The following is a 21,067-nucleotide window of genomic DNA, read 5'->3' as shown; positions in this document are numbered from 1 at the left end:
TTACTCCTTGTAGACTCTTCAACTAGCATTTTCCGTAGTGTAGCAGTTATCACGTTTGACTCAACCGCTCTAGGTCCCTGTTTCAAAACCGTGTGGAAGCAGAGACCGCTGACACATACACGACGTAACAGAAAACTATGCGTTTTATGTGCTACTCATTATTGGAACGCAAATAAATGCAAAGAATATAAGTAAAATTCTATATACTCATTGTAGTTCTTTTAACATGTAGTTTTTGTAGTGTAGTGGTTATCACGTTTTCCTCACACGCTGAAAGGTCCCCGGTTCAAAACCGGGTGGAAACAGACATCTCTGAAACATTAGAGGAGAACATTCCTTTTTCATGAGTGCCTCATGATGGGAATTCATTTAAATGCAAGGAAAATCAGCAAAATTCTGTTTACTCCTTGTAGACTCTTCAACTAGCAGTTTCCGTAGTGTAGCGGTTATCACGTTTGACTCAAACGTTCTAGGTCCCTGTTTCAAAACTGTGCGGAAGCAGAGACTTCTGAGACATAAAGGAAAACTCTGTGTTTTAAGTGATCCTCATTATGGGAACGCAAATACATGCAAATAATATAAGTACAATTCTATATACTCATTGTAGTTTTTAAAACATGTAGTTTCAGTAGTGTAGTGGTTATCACGTTTGCCTCACACGCGAAAGGTCCCCGGTTCAAAACCGGGCGGAAACAGACATCTCTGAAGCAGTAGAGGAGAACATGCCTTTTCATGAGTGCCTCGTTATGGGAATTCATTTAAATGCAAAGAAAATCAGTAAAATTCTGTTTACTCCTTGTAGACTCTTCAACTAGCAGTTTCCGTAGTGTAGCGGTTTTCACGTTTGACTCAACCGCTCTAGGTCCCTGTTTCAAAACCCTGTGGAAGCAGACACCTCTGAGACATAAAGGAAAACTCTGTGTTTTATGTGCTCCTCATTATGGGAACGCAAATACATGCAAAGAATATAAGTAAAATTCTATATCCTCATTGTAGTTTTTTGAACATGTAGTTTCCGTAGTGTAGTGGTTATCACGTTTGCCTCATACGTGAAAGGTCCCCGGTTCAAAACCGGGTGGAAACAGACATCTCTGAAGCAGTAGAGGAGAACATTCCTTTTCATGAGTGCCTCGTTATGGGAATTCATTTAAATGCAAAGAAAATCAGTAAAATTCTGTTTACTCCTTGTAGACTCTTCAACTAGCAGTTTCCGTAGTGCAGCGGTTATCACGTTTGACTCAACCGCTCTAGGTCCCTGTTTCAAAACCGTGCGGAAGCAGAGACCGCTGACACATACAAGACGTAACAGAAAACTCTGCGTATTACGGGAACGCAAATACATGCAAAGAATATAAGTAAAATTCTATATACTCATTGTAGTTCTTTTAACATGTAGTGTAGTGGTTATCACGTTTGACTCAAACGTTCTAGGTCCCTGTTTCAAAACTGTGCGGAAGCAGAGACTTCTGAGACATAAAGGAAAACTCTGTGTTTTATGTGCTCCTCATTATGGGAACGCAAATACATGCAAATAATATAAGTACAATTCTATATACTCATTGTAGTTTTTAAAACATTAAGTTTCTGTAGTGTAGTGGTGTTACGGATACAGGTATCCTGTGTTTTTGTGTGTTCCTACTCTGTCTGCCCTAATCACAGGTGTCCTGTATGTTCCTGATTGGTGGTCGTTGAGGTGTCTGCTGATTGGACCAATCAGTGAACATTCCTGTTAATTGCACCACCTGTTATTCGTTTGTTCAATCACACATCCCATTTTATAAAAACCAGACTTGTGTTTGTTGAGAGAGAGAGACTTTTTGCCATATGTGAGTATGGACACGGTGGTGTCCTGTGTGTTGTGTACTCACTACGTTGTTGGTTACCCTGTTGGTAACATTATTAGAATATATTTCTTTACCTGAGTGTGGATACTGTTGTATCCTGTGTACTTATTTAATTGCTGAGTACCCTGTTTAGTAGTTTTGTGTGTTTTTTGGGAAAAGGGGGTTTAAGCTAGTTGCCCTTGGGCGTACATTACCCGTAGGAAGAAATCTGTCTATAAACACCAGTTAGACCTGGGCGGACCACCCACTGTATTTTTGTATGGTAGCAGTAGCCTAAGCGGTTCTTCAGGCAGGCTAGATCAGTTTAGGGGGTTTTACACTATTGTTTCATTTCTTGGGTCCTGCTCAGCCCTTTTTCCCAAACCCTTACCGTGTGTTCATAAATAAACACTTTGTGTTTGACGGTAGTTCATGGTAGTTGTGTCTTATTTGTTCTCACTATTCCATGCCACACTTATAATTTACATGAATTTATGTTACGGGTCTCATGTCCATCCACCCTAGATGTTTAGAGCCACGGGGTTCGTAACATAAAGTGGGGGCTCGTCCGGGATCCTATCTATCCCATGCTACTCATGTAAATTAGTTAGTGTCTGGTTCAGTGTTGAGCTTAGCAGCTGTAACTACCTGTTTTTTTTGTGTGTTCAGTAGTCGACGGCTCGTGTTGCTAGTAGGATGGCTACTTTTGAGTTGGAGGCATTTTTGGAAAACCCCTACGTGGGAGGTTTTTGATAATTGCCGTAGAGTGGATCTACAGGCTTTGGCTGACCACTTTTCTGTACCCATACCGAGGGGTTTAGTGAAAGCAGAAGTTAGGGAAGTAGTGTTAGCGATATTGTTAAACGAGCGAGTGCTTGAGTTACCGCCGCCTGAGTCTGCTGCTCCTGTAGGGGATGTGGTTGCTGTTTCTGTAAGCCCATCAGTGTCTGAGGACGAGGCTAAGGCTCCAGCCACATTGCCCCGTTATGACCCACTCTCCCCACTGACTGACAGTGATGCCAGGATCGATGTCCGCTCGACGCGGCTCCAAATGGAGGCGGAAGAGCGGGCACACATCAGGCAAGACAAGCTGGAGATGCGTAAAATGGAACTAGAGGCAGAACAGGAGACGCGTAAGATAGAACAGGAGACGCGTAAGCTAGAGGCAGAACAGGAGACGCGTAAGCTAGAGGCAGAACAGGAGACGCGTAAGATGGAACTGGAGACGCGTAGGCTTGATCAAGAACTGAGACGCGTAAGATGGAACTGGAGATGCGTAAAATGGAACTAGAGGCGCGAGGTTAGTCTCTGCTCATACTATGCCTGCTAGTGAGCCAGCCTCACCAGCGGTGTCGTCTGCTACATTTGATATTAGTAGACAGATCACCTTGGTACCTGTGTTTAGGAGTCAGAGGTTGATTCCTATTTCAGTGTGTTTGAGCGTATAGCGGTAGCATTGAAATGGCCCGACGAGGTATGGTGCCTATTACTTCAGTGTAAGCTAACAGGTAAAGCCCAAGAGGTTCTGGCAGCGCTACCTCTTGAAGACAGTTTGAATTATGAAGTGGTCAAAGCTACTGTTCTTCGTGCCTATGAGCTTGTTCCTGAGGCATATCGACAGAGATTTAGGTCTCATAAAAAGTCTCCTACTCAGACTTATGTGGAGTTTGCTAGAGACAAAGGAAATCTGTTTGACAAATGGCACAGTGCAAGTAAGGTAACTGATTTTAACTCTCTACGGGAGTTAATCTTGTTAGAGGAGTTTAAAAATTGTTTACCGGAACGCATTGTAGTTTATCTGAACGAACAGAAAGTATCCTCACTGTCGGAAGCGTCTGTATTGGCAGACGAAGTTTGTGTTGACGCATAAGAGCGTGTTTTCGGCTCGTACGGAGAGCAGGGGCTGCGGAGTTGCTAACTTCTAGTCCTAGTCGACCAGCAGTACATCCAGCACGCCCAAAAGATGTGCGTCACTGTTTCTATTGTCATAAGGTGGGACATATAGTTAATGATTGCTTTCTGCTAAAACGCAAACCGGGGATGCCTCAGCACGCCAGGCCGCCAACGGGTGTTGGGCTGATTCGTACGGTTGTAGGGGCCGGAATCAAGACAGAAGCCTCATAGTGAATGTGGTTTGAAAGTCCCTGTCCCAGATCACAGTTATGAACCGTTCATTTTTGAGGGGTTTGTTTCTATATCAGATGATGAAGCGTCTCAGCGTCCAGTTAGAATCCTCAGAGATACTGGTGCGGCGCAGTCGTTCATACTATCTGATGTGTTGCCCTTGTCTAATAATACATATTGTGGTTCCAATGTGTTAGTACAAGGAATTGAAATGGGTTTCGTCCCAGTGCCATTGCACTTTGTGAACGTACACTCTGAGTTAGTCAGTGGATTGTTCAGAGTGGGCGTACGTCCTATGTTGCCAGTAAAAGGTGTGACATTTATAATGGGCAACGATATTGCCGGAGGAAAGGTAATACCCATATTGGAGGTATTGGATAAAAGTGACCAGTCTCTCTCCGAGGAGCTGGCACAGGGTTATCCAGATGTGTTCCCCGCTTGTGCTGTCACACGTGCTCAAGCACGACAAGTGGGTGAAGTGGTAGATTTGTCAGACACGATTCTATTCAGAGAGTGTGACCCAGAGGATAGTTCGAGTGCTACCTCTGGTAAGCTGGTGCAGTCTGACCAACAGCCCAGAGAAAGGAAGAAGGATGTGGAACTTGTTGCTGAAGCAATACAGTTACCAGTTACTCGTGAGCAGCTGATCGCTAACCAACAGGTTGACATTAGCCTGGCTAAATGTTTTTCTAGTGTTGTCTCAGAGGACGAGCTAAAGAAGAAAAACATGGCATACTTCATTGATGGTAATCTCCTCATGCGTAAATGGACATCCCATGTTGACGCTGGCGGAGATTGGAATGCTGTTTGCCAAATAGTGATTCCTACAGCCTTTCGACAAAATGTTTTATCCCTCGCTCATGATCACCAGTGGTCCGGACATCTGGGAGTCACCAAGACTTATGATCGTGTTTTGCGACATTTCTTTTGGCCTGGCTTAAAACAAGATGTGGCTCAGTTCTGTCGGACTTGCCACACCTGTCAAGTAGTTGGGAAACCGAACCAGGTTATTTCCCCGCGCCTCTTTGTCCCATACCGGCCATAGGTGAACCATTCGAACATGTGATGGTTGATTGTGTTGGACCATTACCAAAAACAAAATCTGGTAACCAGTTTATGTTGACAATTATGTGTGTGGCCACCAGGTACCCAGAGGCCATTCCTCTGCGAAGGATTACTGCTCCGGTGGTGAGTAAAGCGTTGATCAAATTCTTCTCAACTTTTGGATTACCTAAGGTGATACAAACTGATCAGGGTACGAATTTCCTTTCTACACTGTTCAAACAAGTGTTAAAATCCTTGTCAGTTACACACCGTGTGTCAAGCGCATATCACCCAGAGTCTCAGGGTGCGCTTGAACGTTGGCATCAGACCCTGAAGTCTATGCTCCGTAAATATTGTTTGGAATCTGAGAAAGATTGGGATGAGGGAGTTCCTCTAGTGTTGTTTGCTGTCCGTGAGACAGTACAGGAATCCCCTAGGGTTCAGCCCAGCTGAACTGGTGTTTGGACACACCATGAGAGGACCTATGAAAGTCCTTAAGGATCAGTTTTTGTCACAAGAGTTGTGTGTGAAAGAAAATGTGTTGGACTACGTTAGTCGCTTTCGTGAGCGCCTACATGCTGCCTGTGCTCTAGCAAAGGAAGCGCTGTCTTCCTCACAGAAACGGATGAAACGACACTATGACACACAGGCTGTTTCTCGTTCACTGCAGCCAGGTGACCGAGTTCTTGTGTTGTTGCCTGTGCCAGGAGCGTCATTGTCAGCACGTTTCTCTGGTCCTTATGTCATTGAAAAGAAACTAACTGAAACTGACTATGTGATACAGACTCCTGATAGAAAACGCCAATCTCGTGTGTGCCACGTTAACATGTTGAAGACATACCACAACAGACCCGTTACTCAGGTAGACAGTCCAGAGAAACTGGCCGAGTCGGCTGTCTCTGTTGCTGCTACGGCTGTAGTGGGAGGTCATGTTAATGATGTGGACGGAGATGGTTTGGAGTTGCGCAATACTCAGCAGCAGTGTGCTAGATTGCCCAATTCAGAGATGCTGCTGTCTCTCCCGTCAAGCCTGATTCATTTAACGGACAGACAGTCAGATGATATTGTGAGACTATTACACAGCTTTCCATGTCTTTTTAATGATGTTCCTACATGTACAAATGTGTTAGAACACGACATTAATGTTGGAAACGCTGCACCTATCAAGCAACATCCTTATCGTGTCAACGTCGCTAAGAGAAAGATAATGAGGGGTGAGGTCGGTTATTTGCTGGAGAATAACCTGGCTATGCCAAGTTCAAGTCCTTGGAGTTCTCCGTGCATTCTGGTTCCTAAACCTGATGGGACATCCAGATTATGTACGGACTATCGGAAAGTCAATGCTGTCACAGTGCCCGACTCGTTCCCGTTACCCAGACTGGATGACTGTATTGATACTGTTGGTGCTGCTACCTATGTAACCAAATTAGATCTTCTAAAAGGTTACTGGCAGGTGCCGTTAACCCCACGTGCCTCCGACATCTCTGCATTTGTGACCCCAGATCACTTCCTACAATATGCTGTCATGGCATTTGGGATGCGGAACGCACCAGCCACTTTCCAACGCCTGGTTAACACAGTATTGGCTGGAGTTCCTAATTGTAGTGCTTACCTTGATGATCTGGTCATTTATTCAACTGAGTGGTCTGATCATGTTAACACTCTAAGGGTAGTGTGTGAACGTCTAGCAACCGCTTCTCTAACCCTGAACTTAGCAAAGTGCGAGTTTGGGAAGGCTACTGTTACTTATCTTGGTAAACAGGTCGGCCATGGTCAGGTGCGCCCTGTAGATGCCAAGGTCTCAGCTATAAACGCATTTCCGCACCTACCACCAGAAGAGAGCTACGCCGTTTTTTAGGGATGGTTGGCTACTACCGTAGTTTCTGTAAAAATTTCTCTGCGGTAGTTGCTCCATTAACGGATTTGCTCAGTCCGGCGAGAAAATTTGTATGGTCTGAAGATTGTTGTACTGCTTTCAACACTGCTAAAGCACTCTTGTGTAGTACTCCTGTTCTTGCTGCGCCAGATTTTGAGCGGCCGTTTAAACTGGAGGTAGATGCAAGTGCCAGAGGTGCTGGTGCTGTTCTACTGCAGCAAGACCAGAGTGGAGTGGACCATCCTGTCTGTTATTTTTCACGGAAATTTAACAAATGTCAGACAAACTATTCCACCATTGAACAAGAAGCTCTAGCTTTGTTGTTAGCTCTGCAGTACTTTGAAGTTTATGTTGGTTCCAGTGCATTACCAGTGGTAGTGTATACTGACCATAACCCCTTAGTTTTTCTCCACCGGATGTACAACCAGAACCAACGCCTTATGCGTTGGGCACTTGTCGTGCAAAATTATAATTTGGAGATCCGTCACAAAAAGGGGGTTAGATAATGTGTTGGCAGATGCTTTGTCTCGTGTGTAATGATCTAGGTTTTTTTGTTATCCCGATAGGATGATTTGTGAATTTGGGTGTTGTGATAGTACGTGTGTCGCAAACCATTTTGGTTTGCTCTTTTAAGGGTGGGAGTGTTACGGATACAGGTATCCTGTGTTTTTGTGTGTTCTACTCTTTCTGCCCTAATCACAGGTGTCCTGTATGTTCCTGATTGGTGGTCGTTGAGGTGTCTGCTGATTGGACCAATCAGTGAACATTCCTGTTAATTGCACCACCTGTTATTCGTTTGTTCAATCACACATCCCATTTTATAAAAACCAGACTTGTGTTTGTTGAGAGAGAGAGACTTTTTGCCATATGTGAGTATGGACACGGTGGTGTCCTGTGTGTTGTGTACGCACTAAGTTGTTGGTTACCCTATTGGTAACATTATTAGAATATATTTATTTACCTGAGTGTGGATACTGTTGTATCCTGGGTACTTATTTAATTGCTGAGTACCCTGTTTAGTAGTTTTGTGTGTTTGTTGGGAAAAGGGGGGTTTAAGCTAGTTGCCCTTGGGCGTACATTACCCGTAGGAAGAAATCTGTCTATAAACACCAGTTAGACCTGAGCGGACCACCCACTGTATTTTTGTATGGTAGCAGTAGCCTAGCGGTTCTTCAGGCAGGCTAGATCAGTTTAGGGGTTTTACACTATTGTTTCATTTCTTGGGTCCTGCTCAGCCCTTTTTCCCAAACCCTTACCGTGTGTTCATAAATAAACACTTTGTGTTTGACGGTAGTTCATGGTAGTTGTGTCTTATTTGTTCTCACTATTCCATGCCACACTTATAATTTACATGAATTTATGTTACGGGTCTCATGTCCATCCACCCTAGATGTTTAGAGCCACGGGGTTCGTAACACACACCCAACACACAAACTTCTCCTCACAAGCTGTTGTTGTTCCATTTGGCACCCAGCACCCAGTGTACTGTACATTTTTACTCCATGGTTTGGATTCTCTCCCCAGTGTTTCCCTTCCCGCCTGGGGTGAGTTCTCTCTGTTTACCCCCATTAGAGTGTTACGAACCCCGTGGCTCTAAACATCTAGGGTGGATGGACATGAGACCCGTAACATAAATTCATGTAAATTATAAGTGTGGCATGGAATAGTGAGAACAAATAAGACACAACTACCATGAACTACCGTCAAACACAAAGTGTTTATTTATGAACACACGGTAAGGGTTTGGGAAAAGGGCTGAGCAGGACCCAAGAAATGAAACAATAGTGTAAAACCCCTAAACTGATCTAGCCTGCCTGAAGAACCGCTAGGCTACTGCTACCATACAAAAATACAGTGGGTGGTCCGCTCAGGTCTAACTGGTGTTTATAGACAGATTTCTTCCCTACGGGTAATGTACGCCCAAGGGCAACTTAGCTTAAACCCCCTTTTCCCAAAAAACACACAAAACTACTAAACAGGGTAATCAGCAATTAAATAAGTACACAGGATACAACAGTATCCACACTCAGGTAAAGAAATATATTCTAATAATGTTACCAACAGGGTAACCAACAACTTAGTGCGTACACAACACACAGGACACCACCGTGTCCATACTCACATATGGCAAAAATCTCTCTCTCTCAACAAACACAAGTCTGGTTTTTATAAAATGGGATGTGTGATTGAACAAACGAATAACAGGTGGTGCAATTAACAGGAATGTTCACTGATTGGTCCAATCAGCAGACACCTCAACGACCACCAATCAGGAACATACAGGACACCTGTGATTAGGGCAGAAAGAGTAGAAACACACAAAAACACAGGATACCTGTATCCGTAACACTCCCACCCTTAAAAGAGCAAACCAAAATGGTTTCGACACACGACTATCACAACACCCAAATTCACAAATCATCCTATCGGGATAACAAAAAAAACCTAGATCATTACACACGAGACAAAGCATCTGCCAACACATTATCTAACCCCTTTTTGTGGCGGATCTCCAAATTATAATTTTGCACGACAAGTGCCCAACGCATAAGGCGTTGGTTCTGGTTGTACATCCGGTGGAGAAAAACTAAGGGGTTATGGTCAGTATACACTACCACTGGTAATGCACTGGAACCAACATAAACTTCAAAGTACTGCAGAGCTAACAACAAAGCTAGAGCTTCTTGTTCAATGGTGGAATAGTTTGTCTGACATTTGTTAAATTTCCGTGAAAAATAACAGACAGGATGGTCCACTCCACTCTGGTCTTGCTGCAGTAGAACAGCACCAGCACCTCTGGCACTTGCATCTACCTCCAGTTTAAACGGCCGCTCAAAATCTGGCGCAGCAAGAACAGGAGTACTACACAAGAGTGCTTTAGCAGTGTTGAAAGCAGTACAACAATCTTCAGACCATACAAATTTTCTCGCCGGACTGAGCAAATCCGTTAATGGAGCAACTACCGCAGAGAAATTTTTACAGAAACTACGGTAGTAGCCAACCATCCCTAAAAAACGGCGTAGCTCTCTTCTGGTGGTAGGTGCGGGAAATGCGTTTATAGCTGAGACCTTGGCATCTACAGGGCGCACCTGACCATGGCCGACCTGTTTACCAAGATAAGTAACAGTAGCCTTCCCAAACTCGCACTTTGCTAAGTTCAGGTTAGAGAAGCGGTTGCTAGACGTTCACACACTACCCTTAGAGTGTTAACATGATCAGACCACTCAGTTGAATAAATGACCAGATCATCAAGGTAAGCACTACAATTAGGAACTCCAGCCAATACTGTGTTAACCAGGCGTTGGAAAGTGGCTGGTGCGTTCCGCATCCCAAATGCCATGACAGCATATTGTAGGAAGTGATCTGGGGTCACAAATGCAGAGATGTCGGAGGCACGTGGGGTGTAACGGCACCTGCCAGTAACCTTTTAGAAGATCTAATTTGGTTACATAGGTAGCAGCACCAACAGTATCAATACAGTCATCCAGTCTGGGTAACGAGAACGAGTCGGGCACTGTGACAGCATTGACTTTCCGATAGTCCGTACATAATCTGGATGTCCCATCAGGTTTAGGAACCAGAATGCACGGAGAACTCCAAGGACTTGAACTTCGGCATAGCCAGGTTATTCTCCAGCAAATAACCGACCTCACCCCTCATTATCTTTCTCTTAGCGACGTTGACACGATAAGGATGTTGCTTGATAGGTGCAGCTTTCCAACATTAATGTCATGTTCTAACACATTTGTACATGTAGGAACATCATTAAAAAGACATGGAAAGCTGTGTAATAGTCTCACAATATCATCTGACTGTCTGTCCGTTAAATGAATCAGGCTTGACGGGAGAGACAGCAGCATCTCTGAATTGGGCAATCTAGCACACTGCTGCTGAGTATTGCGCAACTCCAAACCATCTCCGTCCACATCATTAACATGACCTCCCCACTACAGCCGTAGCAGCAACAGAGACAGCCGACTCGGCCAGTTTCTCTGGACTGTCTACCTGAGTAACGGGTCTGTTGTGGTATGTCTTCAACATGTTAACGTGGCACACACGAGATTGGCGTTTTCTATCAGGAGTCTGTATCACATAGTCAGTTTCAGTTAGTTTCTTTTTCAATGACATAAGGACCAGCGAAACGTGCTGACAATGACGCTCCTGGCACAGGCAACAACACAAGAACTCGGTCACCTGGCTGCAGTGAACGAGAAACAGCCTGTGTGTCATAGTGTCGTTTCATCCGTTTCTGTGAGGAAGACAGCGCTTCCTTTGCTAGAGCACAGGCAGCATGTAGGCGCTCACGAAAGCGACTAACGTAGTCCAACACATTTTCTTTCACACACAACTCTTGTGACAAAAAACTGATCCTAAGGACTTTCATAGGTCCTCTCATGGTGTGTCCAAACACCAGTTCAGCTGGGCTGAACCCTAGGGATTCCTGTACTGTCTCACGGACAGCAAACAACACTAGAGGAACTCCCTCATCCCAATCTTTCTCAGATTCCAAACAATATTTACGGAGCATAGACTTCGGGTCTGATGCCAACGTTCAAGCGCACCCTGAGACTCTGGGTGATATGCGCTTGACACACGGTGTGTAACTGACAAGGATTTTAACACTTGTTTGAAAAGTTTAGAAAGGAAATTCGTACCCTGATCAGTTTGTATCACCTTAGGTAATCCAAAAGTTGAGAAGAATTTGATCAACGCTTTACTCACCACCGGAGCAGTAATCCTCCGCAGAGGAATGGCCCCTGGGTACCTGGTGGCCACACACATAATTGTCAACATAAACTGGTTACCAGATTTTGTTTTTGGTAATGGTCCAACACAATCAACCATCACATGTTCGAATGGTTCACCTATGGCCGGTATGGGACAAAGAGGCGCGGGGAAATAACCTGGTTCGGTTTCCCAACTACTTGACAGGTGTGGCAAGTCCGACAGAACTGAGCCACATCTTGTTTTAAGCCAGGCCAAAAGAAATGTCGCAAAAACTCGATCATAAGTCTTGGTGACTCCCAGATGTCCGGACCACTGGTGATCATGAGCGAGGATAAAACATTTTGTCGAAAGGCTGTAGGAATCACTATTTGGTAAACAGCATTCCAATCTCCGCCAGCGTCAACATGGGATGTCCATTTACGCATGAGGAGATTACCATCAATGAAGTATGCCATGTTTTTTCTTCTTTAGCTCGTCCTCTGAGACAACACTAGAAAAACATTTAGCCAGGCTAATGTCAACCTGTTGGTTAGCGATCAGCTGCTCACGAGTAACTGGTAACTGTATTGCCTCAGCAACAAGTTCCACATCCTTCTTCCTTTCTCTGGACTGTTGGTCAGACTGCACCAGCTCACCAGAGGTAGCACCCGAACTATCCTCTGGGTCACACTCTCTGAATAGAATCGTGTCTGACAAATCTGTTACGGATACAGGTATCCTGTGTTTTTGTGTATTCCTACTCTTTCTGCCCTAATCACAGGTGTCCTGTATGTTCCTGATTGGTGGTCGTTGAGGTGTCTGCTGATTGGACCAATCAGTGAACATTCCTGTTAATTGCACCACCTGTTATTCGTTTGTTCAATCACACATCCCATTTTATAAAAACCAGACTTGTGTTTGTTGAGAGAGAGAGACTTTTTGCCATATGTGAGTATGGACACGGTGGTGTCCTGTGTGTTGTGTACGCACTAAGTTGTTGGTTACCCTATTGGTAACATTATTAGAATATATTTCTTTACCTGAGTGTGGATACTGTTGTATCCTGTGTACTTATTTAATTGCTGAGTACCCTGTTTAGTAGTTTTGTGTGTTTTTTTGGGAAAAGGGGGGTTTAAGCTAGTTGCCCTTGGGCGTACATTACCCGTGGGAAGAAATCTGTCTATAAACACCAGTTAGACCTGAGCGGACCACCCACTGTATTTTTGTATGGTAGCAGTAGCCTAGCGGTTCTTCAGGCAGGCTAGATCAGTTTAGGGGGTTTTACACTATTGTTTCATTTCTTGGGTCCTGCTCAGCCCTTTTTCCCAAACCCTTACCGTGTGTTCATAAATAAACACTTTGTGTTTGACGGTAGTTCATGGTAGTTGTGTCTTATTTGTTCTCACTATTCCATGCCACACTTATAATTTACATGAATTTATGTTACGGGTCTCATGTCCATCCACCCTAGATGTTTAGAGCCACGGGGGTTCGTAACATAAAGTGGGGGGCTCGTCCGGGATCCTATCTATCCCATGCTACTCATGTAAATTAGTTAGTGTCTGGTTCAGTGTTGAGCTTAGCAGCTGTAACTACCTGTTTTTTTTGTGTGTTCAGTAGTCGACGGCTCGTGTTGCTAGTAGGATGGCTACTTTTGAGTTGGAGGCATTTTTGGAAAACCCTACGTGGGAGGTTTTTGATAATTGCCGTAGAGTGGATCTACAGGCTTTGGCTGACCACTTTTCTGTACCCATACCGAGGGGTTTAGTGAAAGCAGAAGTTAGGGAAGTAGTGTTAGCGATATTGTTAAACGAGCGAGTGCTTGAGTTACCGCCGCCTGAGTCTGCTGCTCCTGTAGGGGATGTGGTTGCTGTTCCTGTAAGCCCATCAGTGTCTGAGGACGAGGCTAAGGCTCCAGCCACATTGCCCCGTTATGACCCACTCTCCCCACTGACTGACAGTGATGCCAGGATCGATGTCCGCTCGACGCGGCTCCAAATGGAGGCGGAAGAGCGGGCACACATCAGGCAAGACAAGCTGGAGATGCGTAAAATGGAACTAGAGGCAGAACAGGAGACGCGTAAGATAGAACAGAGACGCGTAAGCTAGAGGCAGAACAGAGAGCGTAAGCTAGAGGCAGAACAGGAGACGCGTAAGATGGAACTGGAGACGCGTAGGCTTGATCAAGAACTGGAGACGCGTAAGATGGAACTGGAGATCGTAAATGGAACTAGAGGCAGAAACAGCGAGGTTAGTCTCTGCTCATACTATGCCTGCTAGTGAGCCAGCCTCACCAGCGGTGTCGTCTGCTACATTTGATATTAGTAGACAGATCACCTTGGTACCTGTGTTTAGGGAGTCAGAGGTTGATTCCTATTTCAGTGTGTTTGAGCGTATAGCGGTAGCATTGAAATGGCCCGACGAGGAGTATGGTGCCTATTACTTCAGTGTAAGCTAACAGGTAAAGCCCAAGAGGTTCTGGCAGCGCTACCTCTTGAAGACAGTTTGAATTATGAAGTGGTCAAAGCTACTGTTCTTCGTGCCTATGAGCTTGTTCCTGAGGCATATCGACAGAGATTTAGGTCTCATAAAAAGTCTCCTACTCAGACTTATGTGGAGTTTGCTAGAGACAAAGGAAATCTGTTTGACAAATGGCACAGTGCAAGTAAGGTAACTGATTTTAACTCTCTACGGGAGTTAATCTTGTTAGAAGGAGTTTAAAAATTGTTTACCGGAACGCATTGTAGTTTATCTGAACGAACAGAAAGTATCCTCACTGTCGGAAGCGTCTGTATTGGCAGACGAGTTTGTGTTGACGCATAAGAGCGTGTTTTCGGCTCGTACGGAGAGCAGGGCTGCGGAGTTGCTAACTTCTAGTCCTAGTCGACCAGCAGTACATCCAGCACGCCCAAAAGATGTGCGTCACTGTTTCTATTGTCATAAGGTGGGACATATAGTTAATGATTGCTTTCTGCTAAAACGCAAACCGGGATGCCTCAGCACTTGCCGGGCCGCCAACGGGTGTTGGGCTGATTCAGTACGGTTGTAGGGCCGGAATCAAGACAGAAGCCTCATAGTGAATGTGGTTTGAAAGTCCCTGTCCCAGATCACAGTTATGAACCGTTCATTTTTGAGGGGTTTGTTTCTATATCAGATGATGAAGCGTCTCAGCGTCCAGTTAGAATCCTCAGAGATACTGGTGCGGCGCAGTCGTTCATACTATCTGATGTGTTGCCCTTGTCTAATAATACATATTGTGGTTCCAATGTGTTAGTACAAGGAATTGAAATGGGTTTCGTCCCAGTGCCATTGCACTTTGTGAACGTGCACACTCTGAGTTAGTCAGTGGATTGTTCAGAGTGGGCGTACGTCCTATGTTGCCAGTAAAAGGTGTGACATTTATAATGGGCAACGATATTGCCGGAGGGAAAGGTAATACCCATATTGGAGGTATTGGATAAAAGTGACCAGTCTCTCTCCGAGGAGCTGGCACAGGGTTATCCAGATGTGTTCCCCGCTTGTGCTGTCACACGTGCTCAAGCACGACAAGTGGGTGAAGTGGTAGATTTGTCAGACACGATTCTATTCAGAGAGTGTGACCCAGAGGATAGTTCGAGTGCTACCTCTGGTAAGCTGGGTGCAGTCTGACCAACAGCCCAGAGAAAGGAAGAAGGATGTGGAACTTGTTGCTGAAGCAATACAGTTACCAGTTACTCGTGAGCAGCTGATCGCTAACCAACAGGTTGACATTAGCCTGGCTAAATGTTTTTCTAGTGTTGTCTCAGAGGACGAGCTAAAGAAGAAAAACATGGCATACTTCATTGATGGTAATCTCCTCATGCGTAAATGGACATCCCATGTTGACGCTGGCGGAGATTGGAATGCTGTTTACCAAATAGTGATTCCTACAGCCTTTCGACAAAATGTTTTATCCCTCGCTCATGATCACCAGTGGTCCGGACATCTGGGAGTCACCAAGACTTATGATCGTGTTTTGCGACATTTCTTTTGGCCTGGCTTAAAACAAGATGTGGCTCAGTTCTGTCGGACTTGCCACACCTGTCAAGTAGTTGGGAACCGAACCAGGTTATTTCCCCGCGCCTCTTTGTCCCATACCGCCATAGGTGAACCATTCGAACATGTGATGGTTGATTGTGTTGGACCATTACCAAAAACAAAATCTGGTAACCAGTTTATGTTGACAATTATGTGTGTGGCCACCAGGTACCCAGAGGCCATTCCTCTGCGAAGGATTACTGCTCCGGTGGTGAGTAAAGCGTTGATCAAATTCTTCTCAACTTTTGGATTACCTAAGGTGATACAAACTGATCAGGGTACGAATTTCCTTTCTACACTGTTCAAACAAGTGTTAAAATCCTTGTCAGTTACACCGTGTGTCAAGCGCATATCACCCAGAGTCTCAGGGTGCGCTTGAACGTTGGCATCAGACCCTGAAGTCTATGCTCCGTAAATATTGTTTGGAATCTGAGAAAGATTGGGATGAGGGAGTTCCTCTAGTGTTGTTTGCTGTCCGTGAGCCGCCTACATGCTGCCTGTGCTCTAGCAAAGGGCGCTGTCTTCCTCACAGAAACGGATGAAACGACACTATGACACACAGGCTGTTTCTCGTTCACTGCAGCCAGGTGACCGAGTTCTTGTGTTGTTGCCTGTGCCAGGAGCGTCATTGTCAGCACGTTTCTCTGGTCCTTATGTCATTGAAAAGAAACTAACTGAAACTGACTATGTGATACAGACTCCTGATAGAAAACGCCAATCTCGTGTGTGCCACGTTAACATGTTGAAGACATACCACAACAGACCCGTTACTCAGGTAGACAGTCCAGAGAAACTGGCCGAGTCGGCTGTCTCTGTTGCTGCTACGGCTGTAGTGGGAGGTCATGTTAATGATGTGGACGGAGATGGTTTGGAGTTGCGCAATACTCAGCAGCAGTGTGCTAGATTGCCCAATTCAGAGATGCTGCTGTCTCTCCCGTCCAAGCCTGATTCATTTAACGGACAGACAGTCAGATGATATTGTGAGACTATTACACAGCTTTCCATGTCTTTTTAATGATGTTCCTACATGTACAAATGTGTTAGAACATGACATTAATGTTGGAAACGCTGCACCTATCAAGCAACATCCTTATCGTGTCAACGTCGCTAAGAGAAAGATAATGAGGGGTGAGGTCGGTTATTTGCTGGAGAATAACCTGGCTATGCCAAGTTCAAGTCCTTGGAGTTCTCCGTGCATTCTGGTTCCTAAACCTGATGGGACATCCAGATTATGTACGGACTATCGGAAAGTCAATGCTGTCACAGTGCCCGACTCGTTCCCGTTACCCAGACTGGATGACTGTATTGATACTGTTGGTGCTGCTACCTATGTAACCAAATTAGATCTTCTAAAAGGTTACTGGCAGGTGCCGTTAACCCCACGTGCCTCCGACATCTCTCTGCATTTGTGACCCCAGATCACTTCCTACAATATGCTGTCATGGCATTTGGGATGCGGAACGACCAGCCACTTTCCAACGCCTGGTTAACACAGTATTGGCTGGAGTTCCTAATTGTAGTGCTTTACCTTGATGATCTGGTCATTTATTCAACTGAGTGGTCTGATCATGTTAACACTCTAAGGGTAGTGTGTGAACGTCTAGCAACCGCTTCTCTAACCCTGAACTTAGCAAAGTGCGAGTTTGGGAAGGCTACTGTTACTTATCTTGGTAAACAGGTCGGCCATGGTCAGGTGCGCCCTGTAGATGCCAAGGTCTCAGCTATAAACGCATTTCCCGCACCTACCACCAGAAGAGAGCTACGCCGTTTTTTAGGGATGGTTGGCTACTACCGTAGTTTCTGTAAAAATTTCTCTGCGGTAGTTGCTCCATTAACTGGATTTGCTCAGTCCGGCGAGAAAATTTGTATGGTCTGAAGATTGTTGTACTGCTTTCAACACTGCTAAAGCACTCTTGTGTAGTACTCCTGTTCTTGCTGCGCCAGATTTTGAGCGGCCGTTTAAACTGGAGGTAGATGCAAGTGCCAGAGGTGCTGGTGCTGTTCTACTGCAGCAAGACCAGAGTGGAGTGGACCATCCTGTCTGTTATTTTTTCACGGAAATTTAACAAATGTCAGACAAACTATTCCACCATTGAACAAGAAGCTCTAGCTTTGTTGTTAGCTCTGCAGTACTTTGAAGTTTATGTTGGTTCCAGTGCATTACCAGTGGTAGTGTATACTGACCATAACCCCCTTAGTTTTTCTCCACCGGATGTGCAACCAGAACCAACGCCTTATGCGTTGGGCACTTGTCGTGCAAAATTATAATTTGGAGATCCGCCACAAAAAGGGGTTAGATAATGTGTTGGCAGATGCTTTGTCTCGTGTGTAATGATCTAGGTTTTTTTTTGTTATCCCGATAGGATGATTTGTGAATTTGGGTGTTGTGATAGTACGTGTGTCGCAAACCATTTTGGTTTGCTCTTTTAAGGGTGGGAGTGTTACGGATACAGGTATCCTGTGTTTTTGTGTGTTTCTACTCTTTCTGCCCTAATCACAGGTGTCCTGTATGTTCCTGATTGGTGGTCGTTGAGGTGTCTGCTGATTGGACCAATCAGTGAACATTCCTGTTAATTGCACCACCTGTTATTCGTTTGTTCAATCACACATCCCATTTTATAAAAACCAGACTTGTGTTTGTTGAGAGAGAGAGACTTTTTGCCATATGTGAGTATGGACACGGTGGTGTCCTGTGTGTTGTGTACGCACTAGGTTGTTGGTTACCCTATTGGTAACATTATTAGAATATATTTCTTTACCTGAGTGTGGATACTGTTGTATCCTGTGTACTTATTTAATTGCTGAGTACCCTGTTTAGTAGTTTTGTGTGTTTTTTTGGGAAAGGGGGGTTTAAGCTAGTTGCCCTTGGGCGTACATTACCCGTAGGAAGAAATCTGTCTATAAACACCAGTTAGACCTGAGCGGACCACCCACTGTATTTTTGTATGGTAGCAGTAGCCTAGCGGTTCTTCAGGCAGGCTAGATCAGTTTAGGGGTTTTTACACTATTGTTTCATTTCTTGGGTCCTGCTCAGCCCTTTTTCCCAAACCCTTACCGTGTGTTCATAAATAAACACTTTGTGTTTGACGGTAGTTCATGGTAGTTGTGTCTTATTTGTTCTCACCTATTCCATGCCACACTTATAATTTACATGAATTTATGTTACGGGTCTCATGTCCATCCACCCTAGATGTTTAGAGCCACGGGGTTCGTAACATCACATGCGAAAGGTCCCCGGTTCAAAACCGGGCGGAAACAGACATCTCTGAAGCAGTAGAGGAGAACATTCCTTTTCATGAGTGCCTCGGGTGAATTCATTTAAATGCAAAGAAAATCAGTAAAATTCTGTTTACTCCTTGTAGACTCTTCAACTAGCAGTTTCCGTAGTGCTAGCGGTTATCACGTTTGACTCAACCGCTCCCGGTCCCTGTTTCAAAACCGTGCGGAAGCAGACCTCTGAGACATAAAGGAAAACTCTTTGTTTTATGTGCTCCTCATTATGGGAACGCAAATACATGCAAAGAATATAAGTAAAATTCTATATACTCATTGTAGTTTTTTTAACATGTAGTTTCCGTAGTGTAGTGGTTATCACGTTTGCCTCACCGCGAAAGGTCCCCGGTTCAAAACCGGGCGGAAACAGACATCTCTGAAGCAGTAGAGGAGAACATTCCTTTTCATGAGTGCCTCGTTATGGGAATTCATTTAAATGCAAAGAAAATCAGTAAAAATTCTGTTTACTCCTTGTAGACTCTTCAACTAGCAGTTTCCGTAGTGTAAGCGGTTATCACGTTTGACTCAACCGCTCTAGGTCCCTGTTTCAAAACCCTGCGGAAGCAGACACCTCTGAGACATAAAGGAAAACTCTGTATTTTATGTGCTCCTCATTATGGGAACGCAAATACATGCAAAGAATATAAGTAAAATTCTATATCCTCATTGTACTTTTTTGAACATGTAGTTTCCGTAGTGTAGTGGTTATCACGTTCGCCTCACACGCGAAAGGTCCCCGGTTCAAAACCGGGCGAAACAGACATCTCTGAAGCATTAGAGGAGAACATTCCTTTTCATGAGTGCCTCGTTATGGGAATTCATTTTAAATGCAAAGAAAATCAGTAAAATTCTGTTTACTCCTTGTAGACTCTTCAACTAGCAGTTTCCGTGAGTGTAGCGGTTATCACGTTTGACTCAACCGCTCTGGGTCCCTGTTTCAAAACTGTGCGGAAGCAGAGACCTTCTGAGACATAAAGGAAAACTCTTTGTTTTATGTGCTCCTCAGTATGGAACGCAAATACATGCAAATAATATAAGTAAAATTCTATATACTCATTGTACTTTTTTTTAACATGTAGTTTCAGTAGTGTATGTTATCACGCTCTCAGTCCGTTTCAAAACCGTGTGAGACATAATCTTTTGCAATCATGCAAAGAATTTCTTTTTGTTTTTTTTTAGTGTGTGGTTTCCGTTCGCCTCACGCGAAAGGTCCCGGTTCAAAACCGGGCGGAAACAGACATCTCTGAAGCAGTAGAGGAGAACATTCCTTTTCATGAGTGCCTCGTTATGGGAATTCATTTAAATGCAAAGAAAATCAGTAAAATTCTGTTTACTCCTTGTAGACTCTTCAACTAGCAGTTTCCGTAGTGTAGCGGTTATCACGTTTGACTCAACCGCTCTAGGTCCCTGTTTCAAAACCCTGCGGAAGCAGAGCACTCTGAGACATAAAGGAAAACTCTTTGTTTTATGTGCTCCTCAGTATGGGAACGCAAATACATGCAAAGAATATAAGTAAAATTCTATATACTCATTGTAGTTTTTTTACACATGTAGTTTCCGTAGTGTAGTGGTTATCACGTTAGCCCTCACGCGCAAAGGTCCCCGGTTCAAAACCGGCGGAAACAGACATCTCTGAAACAGTAGAGGAGAACATTCCTTTTTCATGAGTGCCTCGTGATGGGAATTCATTTAAATGCAAAGAAAATCAGTAAAATTCTGTTTACTCCTTGTAGACTCTTCAACTAGCAGTTTCCGTAGTGTAGCGGTTATCACGTTTGACTCAACCGCTCTAGGTCCCTGTTTCAAAACCGTGCGGAAGCAGAGACCTTCTGAGACATAAAGGAAAACTCTTTGTTTTATGTGCTCCTCATTATGGGAACGCAAATACATGCAAAGAATATAAGTAAAATTCTATATACTCATTGTAGTTTTTTTAAACATGTAGTTTCCGTAGTGTAGTGGTTATCACGTTTCGCCTCACACGCGAAAGGTCCCCGGTTCAAAACCGGGCGGAAACAGACATCTCTGAAGCAGTAGAGGAGAACATTCCTTTTCATGAGTGCCTCGTTATGGGAATTCATTTAAATGCAAAGAAAATCAGTAAAATTCTGTTTACTCCTTGTAGACTCTTCAACTAGCAGTTTCCGTAGTGTAGCGGTTATCA

At 44.4% G+C, this 21,067-nt stretch overlaps 1 non-coding gene across 1 annotated transcript; it reads left to right on the top strand.

The window, feature by feature from the left end:
* Nucleotides 1-20,847: 20,847 nt before the first annotated feature.
* Nucleotides 20,848-20,921, top strand: trnav-cac. Its single transcript has one exon. It is a non-coding gene; the product is annotated as a tRNA-Val (tRNA).
* The last annotated feature ends 146 nt before the right edge of the window (nt 20,922-21,067 follow it).

This window comes from Coregonus clupeaformis, unplaced genomic scaffold, assembly GCF_020615455.1.
Source record: "Coregonus clupeaformis isolate EN_2021a unplaced genomic scaffold, ASM2061545v1 scaf0644, whole genome shotgun sequence".
NCBI classification, from domain to species: domain Eukaryota; kingdom Metazoa; phylum Chordata; class Actinopteri; order Salmoniformes; family Salmonidae; genus Coregonus; species Coregonus clupeaformis.
The sequence above is the reverse complement of the archived record's forward strand: the minus strand, read 5'-3'. Positions and strand labels throughout refer to the sequence as shown.